The sequence below is a fragment of the Apis laboriosa genome, unplaced genomic scaffold (genome assembly GCF_014066325.1).
Source record: "Apis laboriosa isolate Shangri-la unplaced genomic scaffold, ASM1406632v1 scaffold68_cov148, whole genome shotgun sequence".
Taxonomy (NCBI): Eukaryota; Metazoa; Arthropoda; class Insecta; order Hymenoptera; family Apidae; genus Apis; species Apis laboriosa.
In genome coordinates this window covers 6,482,779-6,495,558 of record NW_025224135.1, presented here as the reverse complement: position 1 = coordinate 6,495,558, position 12,780 = coordinate 6,482,779, and the positions used below count along the sequence as shown (strand labels likewise).

Sequence of the window (12,780 nt, the reverse complement as noted above, 5' to 3'; positions counted from 1 at the left end):
CTTTTTCAACACGGATTTTCTCGAGCAGCAAAAGTGTGGATTAAACCGTTTCGAACTAATCGCCACTGATATCCGCCACTTCTTCGTGGGGGAGTTTTTTTTAGACCCAAGTGTTTTTAACCTAGATGTAACGCAACCGCGATAGCCGCGGTTGAGAGAGAATGGCAAAGTTTCGAAATTACAATTTTGAAAATTTCGGAAGCGAGTCTTTGTTTTCTCAAACGACCCCGATAGTTAACCGCGCTTTGATTCTGGGAAAACTCTCGGGGGCATTCAATTAACGCTGATTCCATTCCGTGTTTAATTTAGGGAAACGGATGTTGTTTTATCGAAAACAATGGAAATTGAACACCGATTCTTTATTATTTCTCCAATCCCCGTTTCTTTAAGTTTTTCCTTTCCCCTTTACGTAATTTTCTAATTAATTCTCAATTTAAAGCGCGAATCGATGGAATGGATATTTGAAGAAAAATAAAGTCGTTCGTAAATTCGGAGAAGAAGAAAAGGGAAAATCGTGTTATAAAAAAAAAATAATAATACTAATTAGGAAATCCCCCGCTCGAATCCTCGTATTTCACCCCATTCGTTCTCTCGATAATTAACGCATTGTTCCATAAGTTATTCAAAAATCGGTGCTCCTCCATTAAAAGCTCGACGGATATTTCGACATACGTGCATAATTCAATCCAGAGTTGAGATAGACAGTATTTCGTAAGTAGGGTAATACTAATACGACATAGAGGATTTCGCTTCTCTGATCGCAGGGTTGTCGCGCATACTTTGCCCGATTATCCGGAAACGAACGACGAATGAAATTCCGCTTTGACCCCCGGCCGACCACCGAGGCGTAAAGTGTAATGAGCCGTTCGTAGTTGTGGCGTGTGCGGGGGCGTATATATAATACAGGTATACATAATACGTACGGTTTTGCGTACCACTAATCACGCGTTCACTTTGACGAGACGTGTGTAATGATCAATGCCTTTAACCCTTTCTTCTTCTTTTTCTTCTTCTTCTTCTTCTTCCTCCTCTGTCGCAGGTAAGACTGACAAAGGGCTCATTGAAATTAACGAAATCCGGTGGTCATTGTGTCTGGGTACAAAAGGGGCCCACTTCACACGCACAGGTAGACGATCTTGTCTCGTTTTCTCTCGCCGTCCCTTTTGTACTCTTTTAACCCTTCGCCCGGACGGGTCCCGTTTAAAGGTGAAGAAATGGTATCCAGTTGGAGAGGAAGGAATACTGTATGGATTAAGAGTTGTGAATTTTTAATCGGCGATTTATTTATTCGTCTTCGAATTCATACAGCGCGTTTAAATTTCTCAGACTTGTTGCTGTGGATCTTTATTTTCTATGAATTACACGTGACGTATAATTTTTGCGATACGACTTTGTTCAAGTTTAAATTCGTGAGAAAAAATTATAACAGTTTTTTCACGATTATATGATTTTATTAAAAATTTTCTTAATTTTGTTCCAAATTAACATCTTGATTTTGATCCTGTTAGTTACGAATCATCCATCCGTAAGGGATTAAATTTTTCTTCTTTTCCGTTTCGCATCGATCCTGTCGAGATTTAGCGTACAAATTCATCCCCTGATATTCCGGATGGTGGGTCGTTCACCCAGGCAAGTTTCGAACTCGCGTTCCTATGGAATGCCTCGGATTAGCACGTGTTTGGAAGATTCCGAATTTGCACATGCCTGGGAATTCCGTCCTCCCGCGTATACTCAAGATGGCGTCTCTCTGGTGATGGCTCATATTGGAATACTTGAGTCGATATAGTCGGCGATGGTTGGATAACATTAGTTTAATTACCCAAGTATTTGCCCCAACTTCGCCGATGATTAACGCTGGATTAAATTTTGCGAACGTTATCGTTCTAAAATATCGCTCTGTTTGTGATATGAAGTACAAGCAATTGCAGAGATCCAATAATGAAATAATACAATAATCTTCCAATTGATTATCTTCCAAAAGAATCCTTAGATTTTGAGAAAAAATTCCTTTCTTTAAAGAAGATTTATTCCAAAGGAACAATAAATTTTTCTTCTTTCCCGTTCGCCTTTTGATATTCCAAATGGTGGATTGTACACCTAAACAAATTTTTTCGAACTCGCGTTCCTTGGATTTTGAGAAAAATTCCCTTTTTTAAAAAGAAGATTTATTCCGAAACAATGACTAATGATGATAAAAGTTAAATCTCAATTTAAAGATAATGATGTCCACGATAAAATAACTTCTAAATAAATGCAATCCCGAAGAAAGTTTCCGTCCAATTCTTTCTTTCGTCCCTTTCATCACCGACACCAACTCATCCCGTTGCTTCATCGAACGTAATAACCAATCGGCATACCTCCTCACTTAAGCGTAACGTTCGTACTTAAACGTAGGAAAATGATCATCATTTTCTTGCCTATCTACGAGTGCGATCAGCATACAATGCCGACGGTTTCGAGCATCGACGGTTTCCATAACTCTCTGCTCTGCCGGTTTCACCGAGAAAACGCACTCACGTCACGTTAAAAAGAATCAACGTAGCCGGTTGCATGCGTGCAAGGGAAAGGAGAAGAGGATACAGTGGACGTCTGTCAAAGCGATCTATGTTAATGCGGAGACGCGTATTCTAATCTACATTTTATGCGAGACCGGGTCGAATTTGCGATTATAATCCCGAGGAGATACATTGGGCCACGGCTCCCAACCCGTTGCGCCATTCCTCTCCTCGCCCGTGCTGCCCTCTCCTCGCCCGTGCTGCCCTCTCCTCGAGAGAGAGAGGCTCGTGACGCGGCCAATATAATGCCTCTTTCTCGTTTGCGATTCGGAAGAAGCGGAGGGGGGGGGGGAGGGGACGAAAAGGTGACTAAGCCGTGCGTTCGCGGAAAACGTTGAATTTACCGGGTATTCGACATTCCAGAATCGATTAACGCCGCTCTCCTCCCGGCCGAACGTCCTCCGAGTCTGACGAGTCGACGCGACCGCTTCTTGCACCCGTGGCCGGCTACGTGAGCGGAATAAACCGACACCATCGGTCCTTTTTCAATCATCGGACCGATGGACGTTATTTGCGAATCGTACGAAGAACGTTTAAATTCGGAGAAATTGGCGATTCGATCGGTAGCTTTTGCGACCGTATTTGAATTATTATAGCAACGATTTTTTCTTTCTTCCTTCCTTTCTTAATTTTAAATTAATTTGATCTTATTGTTCACTTTGTGAGTAATCTTTGCGAGTTTTCTCTTGAACTTTTGAAAATTTGCAAGCATCTCGAGGGGAATAAAATCTGGATGGGGGAATTTGAGAGAGGATTATTATATAATTTGTTTTTGTGTTTAGCGTGAGTGTAGTATTTTTTGGAAAGGGAAAATTTAGTGCAGTTGAAAATAAAGTATCTCGATGGGATTCGATTTTACATAATTCTTTTCATTTTTATCCTTTTAACTTTGAATATTTGAAAATTTGGAACGTTGGAATCTCGATGGGATCGTTAAATATGTATAATATGTATAATACGTTGAATCGAAGTAAAAATTAAAATATTCGGTATAGAGGATTAAATGTTCGTTATTAAAAAAAATTCTATGAAATTCTCAAGAAATCTTTCAGAATTTTCAATGTAACTTGCATTATTGTTGGCACGATGTGTTAAGATATATAGCTCGATATATCTAATGCCGATTAAAACTCGCAATATGTCTTACCTTGAACGGATTAATATCTTGAAGTATCATAGGTATAAATACTCAGATAAGGCTATAAATATTGAGATTAAGCTTTCTCGCATTTATCCGATATTAATATTCTATAATTCACGAGGGAAATTTAATAAATAAATTAATAAGAATGAATAACCATATATTGATTTGGAAATTTTTCATATTTTTTTTCTCTCTCTTTGTAAATCTTGTATATCAGGATTTTTAAAAGCGACTTTTATCTCAAGATGTTCTATGATTCAGGATATAAGGCGCCTGTTTATTCGTGGAACTTTCACATTCTCAACATTCTAAACCACCTTACGTTACTTTTTACTCAAGGAAAAAAAAGCTACCTCTTTCCTTGATTTACAAGACATGTTTCTACTTAAAATGCAAGTCAAGAGATTTTGCAAAAAAATTCCGCGTTATACGTTTCTGGTTGATTTCGAAATCAAAGATATCTTATTAATGATTCGTTCTATGGAAAAAGATTTAAATAAGGAATCTTGTAAACATCATTCCGTTTAAGAGTATAATAAAATAAAACGCTTATTTAACGTAATATTTAACATAAATATTTACTACTATTTTTTTATACATATATTTAGATTTTTATGTATTTACATAATTTTACATTTACAATATATTCTAATTTTCCCGATCGTTAAAATTTCTTATTCAAATTTTCAACGTTTATATCAAGTTATAAAACAAAATTCTACGATTAATTAACCAGACTCGATCTATACATTTCACGTTCATAGAAGAACGGTTATCAACGGATAATTAATTCCGACAAATTAAACGCTTCATGCTTCCAAGACGAGCTACAACAGCCAAGATTATTCTATCGTCGATTCACAAATACCCGATTCACAGGCATCTGGCTGAAAGTATTCTAGGAGCACAGTCTTAATTGCCGTTTCCCTTGGGAATTACGCGCTTGCCATTCAGCCGGAGACTAGTGGGTGACCGTTAAGAAGTCGGTTCAGCAATTATGACCATTCTCTTTATTCTTCTTGTCTCTTCACGCGCGGCGAACATTGACAATGCTATCGCCGATAGCATGCAAACGATCTCTTTTCCCATCGTAACGTACCCGCCCATACAGAGCTATTTACCACCTTCCCGACTAAATTCCCTGCTAATACTCTTCCGTTCTTGATACGCGCGTTTAACATCGATTACAATGGACCGTATTTCTTTCGGAACGTCGCCTCGCGTCGCGTCGGTTCACCTTTGTGTGCAAACTAGACGTGCGCGCACTTACGAGCTCGGCAAAAGTCGGGAAAGTTCGGGCGAGATCTCGAAACTTTTGAAATTCCAAGAATCGATTCGAGAATTCGAACACGGGTGGCACGGTGCAACTTCGGATAAGTTCGGACGCGATCGGTTCCGAGTCTAGTCGATCGCAACCGATTATTACCGAACTGATACGAAGTCGAATTACAGTCGAATCCCGAGCAAATTCTTCTTTATCCTTACTTTAAATGCTACTTTTCGCCGCTCTTACGCGTAAGCCCAAACTCCTCCTGCATACTGAAACTGCATACGATCCCGATAATGTTTCGAAGAATTTTCGGAATTCTTCGAAGTTACGAAACAATTCGAATTGAGATAAGCGCTGCAAAAAATCTTCTCTCCGTATTATTTACAGTCGTTGCTAAATTTCTTTCTCATCCTGTCGCTTCTTCTCTCCACGGAACTGCTCTGTTTGCCCCTGTAATATTTGCACCGGATCGATCCTCGTCACGAAATATCGCAGTTATACGCGAAACTCGAACGTAAATTTCTTTCGCCACCCCTTTTGCAACCCAACCCAAACTCCTCCAACTTGGTACAGTAACTGCAAACTGGGATCGTACGTCTTGGCATCCGACAATGCCCTCAGGTAACACGCATCCCGGGTTAAGTCTCTCTGGCAGCCGACAACGACTCCGGTTACAGGTGTCACGATGTGGTTTTACATGATTTTCTGCCTCCTTCCTCCCTCCACTCTTTTACTTTCTCCCCCCTCCTCCTTCTCTCTGCCGAGCAGCACACAGCCGCGTAGGCGTGAAACGAGCGATAATATTAATGCATTTATTCATGGGTGTAATTAAAATTAGCGCGAGGCAAAGAGTGAGAGAGAGAAAGAGAGAGATCTCGTGCGCGGCACGAATGAACCCCCGACGCGATCATTATCGCGATCAGGATGAAGTATTATCGCCCGTGCCATTAGCTCGTTGTAACACAGACTCGAATCGCGAAGATGGGATAGCGGAGGGGCGAAACGGAGTCAGATACCCGACCGTGTGTGTGTGTGTGCGTGGTTTCGCGATTTCGGTTCCTTTATGGTTGCCGTACGGGAGGATGCGTGGGCGTGTCGTGGAAAAAAATATGCGCGCTCGCAGGTGTATCGTGTGTGTATCCCGCGGGTGGTTTTTATCCGAGGGGGGTAGAAGGAGGCGATGTCAGGTAAAACGGTAACGAGCGGCGTATTTTATTGGCAGATGAAAATATAATATTCGAGCGTACGCGTGTACGTGGGTTTAGCGTATCGGCACATGCGCGACTCGCGAGATTTGCCGAGCGCTTTTGTGCGTGATTGAAACGAATATATATTGGAAATCGGTACGGGTTTGATTTACCAGACGGCTTTTATCGAACGAATCGCCGGTAATGATATATTATACATTGGGAGGGGATTTTTCGTCCCGGCGTTTAATAATAATATGCATCCGACGTGTATTTTCTTCGTACAATAATTGCGATTTTCAGGATGCAAAGGGGGATTTGTACATCTTCCTTTCGCGATGATGTATCTTCGATTGGACGCCTCTTGTCGATGGTATAAGGAAACGATGAGAAAGGGGAGTTTAATGGAGTTGGTGGTGTAACAGGATGCTAGGGCTAGGGTTCGTAATTACGATAGAAATTGCTAGGAAGAAAGAAAAGGAAAGTTGCACACGGAAGATCCCGACGGTAAAACTTTTTGGCTACCTTAGCTGGCCTTTCTCGTTCCCCGAGACAGGAGGCTCTGAAGATTGGGCTTGTCACGAAACTTTTAATGAAAGTTCGTCTAACATTCTTCCGTCAAATCTTACTGGCTAATTCGCGTAGTTTCGTAGTCTCATCGCCGAGAGAAAGCCGTTTTTATCGCCGCGACAACGGTCAAGGAAATATTAATTTTCTTCTTGAATTTCTACGATGATGGCTATGTTATTTTTCCCGATATATGAATTTTAAAGATTTATCTGCTCTCCATTCGTATTCATCATTTCGTTCTTACTATTCCATCTTCTGTTAATCGGCAAACAGATTTTTGTTAAATAGAGGACTTTATATTTATATTAGAAATCAAGCCCATCGTTAAAATTAAATTATTATCCTCCCCATCCTTTGTTATTAATTTATCACGAGCCGCATTGGTTCAAATTCGAGAGCATAAATACATCCGACACGCATTCGTTATTAAAACGGGGTATTAAACCGGTCTCGATCGATCGGGACGAAAATAGAATTTAAAAAACGCACATTGTGATCGCCGATTGTGATCGAGATATTAATTATCTATACGCGATAATCCAAATATCGTATTAATTTTCGATACGAACTCGAGTCGACAATCTTCCGTTTTATAATGTACTCCGCCTCAAACGAAACATTATCGTTCATTATTATATTTTAATTCCTTTTTTTCTCGGCCGTGGTGGCAATTAACGCGACAAAAGGCACGCGTGGGCGGGGAGGCACGCCAGTTTTCTGAGGTAATTGAACGATAACAAAGGGAGAAACTCGACATGACGAGAGGAGGCCACACCGGTCACAGAGAGGAACGTGTTTTCGACGAAATGGAAACGCGATGGCGACGTTCGAGCGCGAACGTCGAAAGGGGACGAAGATTCGGTTGAAAAATTACAACGGCCCTCTCCGGACAACTGTAATTTCTTCGTTATTTTCGTTGCCAGTGCCAATTTTTCCTCCGCCCGCGAATGTTTGACGACGTTTTATCGGTTCCCATCCGTTTCGCGTATTTGAAATCGAACGCTCGTTCAGATCGAACAGATCAATCCCCCCCTCCTCCTCTGTGTTGTTTCAACCATTGTGGCAAATAAAATTCTTCGAATATATTTTTTGAACAGATAAATACGTTTTTTTTCTTTTTTTGAATTAGGGTTACTAGGGTAATCCGCTTTCTCCTTTCTGATTTCGAATTCACGATTATAGGTGTTGTTCGTGCTCCTATTGATCCCTCTTGATTGATCGTTAAAATCTGTCAATTAGCAAGGATTCGAATATATATCGCAGTTTCAATAATATATGTTTTGAAAGCAGCATATCTTGAAATTTGTTTTGCGCAACGCGATTATAATAGCGATCCCATCACTCCGTCGAGCAACATATTACATCCTGTATTCTGCGTCAATCTTCTAATCTTGTAATCTCATCATTAACACGTTTTCTTTCCACCGCTCTTCGAAAATGATTATTTAAATAGATAGATTCAAAAAGATCCATCATCGATCATCGTAAAGTTGTTGATGAAATAGTATTCATTCTGTTAGAATGGATGCCAAGGATATTTTGGTATATCGTGTAAATCTCAACGTATTTCACGTGGAAATTATGTACCAACTTCCCTTAATTCCTTGATAACTTGGTTAACCTATAGCAAAGACAAAGTATTATCATCTAATTACCACAATATAGTTTGCAAATATTATTCCCTTGTTGTTATTCCACAAATTAATTCCATAATCCAAACTTCGTCCAAGTGAAAATTGTCGAATCGAATCATTGGAATAGGAAGAAAGGTAAACGCGGTGATGATCCAATTTAATAAAATCTTTCTTTACGCGCGAGAAAGCGCGTGGAAAAATTGTAGGGCTCGTGAGAAGGCATAAGTTACGATTACACTTATTTCAACGAGAAGAGGGGTCTTGCTCGTGATAACAAAATGGCCGAGACGGAGCCTCGCGTTGACGAGGCTCTAGTTGCACTCACGTAGCTTGCAATATTATTTGTGTATCGTCACCGCTATCCCTATTGCACTTTTAACCTCATTATCGTCTCTTAAGCGAGGTTAACCGACTATTAAGGTTAACTCAAACTCGCTGGCTTCCAACGAAGCGGATACCAGCGTTAGGTCTAATCTTGGATCTTGCGCCACTGGAAAATGGCCAATTATAGCAATTTCTTACGAGCGGAATGAAATTAACGAAAGAACGATTAACGAATGAAACCTTGGAAACGCTAGGCAAGAGAACGATGCAATTAATTCTGACTCTACTGCGCAGAAATATTCAATCGTGAATATTCAAATATCGAAACTTTAAGCATATATTTAAACTGTCCGACAAATTTTCTTCTCTCGACCTTCTTCAATTATTTATTTGTATTATTGGACAGCCATCGTAGCAAGCCTCCTCTTCGCCTTCCTCTTCCTAATTTCAAAATAAATAATCCTCGCTCCCCTTCGTCCCTCTCCAAACACCGGCCGAACACTTTCGATCAATAGCTTCAATCCATCCGGATTTAAAATTCTCATTCTTGAAATAATAAATCCCCGACCCGAGATATCCAAACTCGATCGAAACTCTAGGTGTTGGATAAACCGACAAATCAAAATTTGTCCACAGCGCGGCGATAAATAAACGCGGTTGCACATCGATGATCTCGATTTCGACATCGAGGATGGACGTGGACGTGGTCTTGGGAGAGGTCAATAAAGCCATTATCGAGGCTGCGCCGCTGTTAGCCTTGGTCTCGCGCGGGGCGCAATTGCTGGCAATGCAAAACAGAGTCCCTCGCATAGATATATCGGCCGCTTCTAAAGCGGCCGAGTTGCAAGTTCGAGTGCGGCGGTGCACCCGAGAAAATCCACTGGTGCCAGGCATCGCGCGATTAGGCGTATCGTTTGTGCGCGTGTCGTGAATCGTGGCCGGCTCGCTCGCATAAATCCTTTGTAAAACGGAACAGACGGCCGCCGCATCGAATTAGCATCGGATTAGCCGAGTTTAGCGCTCGTGGCGGCGGTATCCTCTCTTGAGAGAGAGAGAGAGAGAGAGAGAGAGAGGAGGATGGCACGTTGTCGGTCGACTCGAGGTGGTGAATTTATACGCTCCGCGAACAAAAATCTAACCCCGTTTTCGCGTAAGTTGTCCGCGATACGATCGATCGGTGTTATCTTTTAACCCTTTGCACTCGAATAGACTCTCCGTTCGAATTCGAACAATATTTATTTTTTTTTTTTTTTGAATATATTGGTCATAGATTTTGCTGCATCCTCGATCATTGGTTCGAGATTGGCGATATTATTTTCAAAGTTTTCGAATAAAGATTAAGAATTTCAAAACGTATAATAAAAATAAATAAAGACTAAAATTACGTTTAAAATAAATTTAAAAATTCTAAAATACTTATAACAGTCGAGGATAATAACAATTATCACGTTCCTCCATGATATATACCATAATAAAATTGTAAACGAATTAGTATTAATTATAAAAGTTAAGCAGTAGAATTTGTGGTAATGGTTAGTTGGAGCGAGGATGAGTTTGATTTTTCGTTATTGAATTTTATTCAATAATTAATTCCATTCACAAAATTGACAGAGAGAAGGAAAGGTGTAAAAGGGGGGGCGAAAAATAAGAATAATAGACGATGTATACGTAGCACGTTATCAGGAGTTAAGAAGTGTTGTAAAGTTTGCTCTCGAAATAACAAAGACATCGAACGATACAAAATAGCACACGATACAGAGTTTAATAATAATTCAACAAATTTCCTTTCTCTGTATATAAAGATACATGATATAATAAATATATAAAAATTTTGTACAGTTAATTCGTGTACAAAATCATTTTAAAGTTAAAAATTCACCGAACGATAGCGTAAAGAATTAATTAACATACCATCGATTTCCGGTTGTTGAAATATTTGAGATACGCGCTTCGCTTCCTATTATGTTTCGAGAATGTACCACGAAATATTCGTTTGTGGAGGATTGGAAGTCGTTAAAAATTCACGGATATAATTTCTAGAGAATACATTTCGATTTCCAAAGATACATATATATGAATTTACGTAATATTTTGCTCTTCGAAATCGTTCAATTAAACATTCAAACTCTCACTCTTCCCCATATATATAGAGCTGTACCCCCATTAGAGGCGCATTAAATCTTTCGACTCGGCTCGCCGTACAGCGTATCAATATTCCATTCGGGGCCTTTCATCCTCGCACACGGACCAAGATCACGGATAATTAAAGGCGCATCGGACGAAGTTACGAAAGTGCTTGCTCTGGCAAACGCAACGTCCGAGTATCGGGATTACGTCACGGGCTTGAAATGTCGATACGACTCGCGACGGTTTATCGGGACACCTACGGGGAAACGCAACGTAACCGTACTTTTCCCCGTCGAGATACGCCTCTTTGACAGTTTTCCTCGGTGCAAGGCGAAAAAAAAAAGGAAAAGAAACGAAAGAAAACAGCGAAAGGTATCCGCCGCGAAAATTCGCGGAACCGTGAATGTTGCACAGCGAGGTGGGTGACAATATTTACCGATATATTCTGCCAGTGTGTATCCGTGAGCATTCTCAAGGATTTACCTTGAAAAGTTGGAGGAAGATTTTTATCGTGCAAGTGACTCATATATATATATATATATATATATATATATATATATATATATATAAGTCCATATTTTCATCTTCTCTCGGTTTTACATTCTTCCAAATTTCTTCGTTGGATTGTCCAATTTATCGAATTATCTTGCTCCTCGTATCCGTGACAGTTTTAATCAGTAATGCTTCGTATTTCTATTTTATTTCTATTCCAGATATTTTTAGCATCATTGGTATACTTTAGCAGTAGTAATAAAAGAAAAGCGCTGGAAGAAAGTAAAATAAATACCTCGAACACCTCTCTCGATAATAAAACGAACAAAGAAATTTTTACCAAGTAAAATCGTGTATAAAATACTTGCAACGATACTTGCGTGAATATCTCTGTTAAAAATCAACTATAATCAGCACAAAAAAAAAAAAGGAAAGAAAGAAGAGAAAAAAGTACACAATACCGTTCGGTCGAATGGTGAATTAGTGTCCCAATTCCTGTTGCGAAATAGATTCCCGACTGCAGCCACGTTAATGAAGTCTTTGATGAATCTGGTTGCACTGGGTTGCACTGGCCGGCCAATAGGATTCCCATCGATTATCAATGTACATAAAGGGAAACGAGGCACCCTTGGAGCCATCCCCGTGTTTTGTTTCGATACCCTCTGAATGGTGTAACCGGCAGATCCGCACCGGGTCGATTGCGGATGCAAAATGTGGCCGTCCGAGGAACAGGTGTGCGGATTGTGTGCTAGCTAGTCGATTAGACGGGTGTCCAGAGAGAGCATGTCGCCCGGCATAGAATCGTACGTACGGCCATCGCGTATCTGTGTGACACACACACACACGCATACAGTATGATGCTTCTCCAATAAGTGTGTATCCACTTGCGCCAATGCTTGCTACGTCTCGTATATGATGCACACCAGCGATGGGACCGAGTAAGGGTGGATACTCGCAAGGATTCGAGGCAATATTTGGACAAAGAGGGCGACGAAGTAAGTATTTTATCGAATTGATTTTTTGTCGAATCTTTCAGAGAGAATAATTTTATTTTGAGATTTTTTTTCGTTCTTAACTAATAGGAAATACTGTTCGACTTTTATCTATATTTGGCATGCTATTTGGTAGTCAAAAAACTCCTACGAAATTCGATCCATTCGAAATCTCCAAGATATTCGAAACCGGTTAATATAATTTAACCACGCACAATTGAACATCCACTAGGAGTAGTAATCGAATCCTCGCCAAGCAACGAGTAAATCTTTCGTATCAAATATCGACTCCGGATTCACCGGAATACTTGTATTGAACTTGATCCCATCGCTGAGTCGACACGTGCGTGTGTACGTGGCGTGTAACACGGTGAATAGAAATAGCGGCAAGTAGTACGAGGAAGCCTAGGAGCGCGAGGATTGAGCGTAACCAGTTTCTGTTGCTCGTGTGGCGCAACGTGGCCAATTGGTCAATCGGCCTGCCT

General features: G+C 40.4%; 2 protein-coding genes across 9 annotated transcripts in view; one reads left to right on the top strand and one right to left on the bottom strand.

Annotated features, from left to right (window-relative positions):
* LOC122718911 (fat-like cadherin-related tumor suppressor homolog) overlaps window positions 1-12,780 on the top strand; it is a 529,283-nt gene that overhangs the window by 40,431 nt on the left and 476,072 nt on the right. The gene's annotated exons all lie outside the window — the stretch shown is intronic.
* The window catches only part of LOC122718882 (protein PFC0760c-like), a 65,553-nt gene that overhangs the window by 6,098 nt on the left and 46,675 nt on the right, over window positions 1-12,780 (bottom strand). The gene's annotated exons all lie outside the window — the stretch shown is intronic.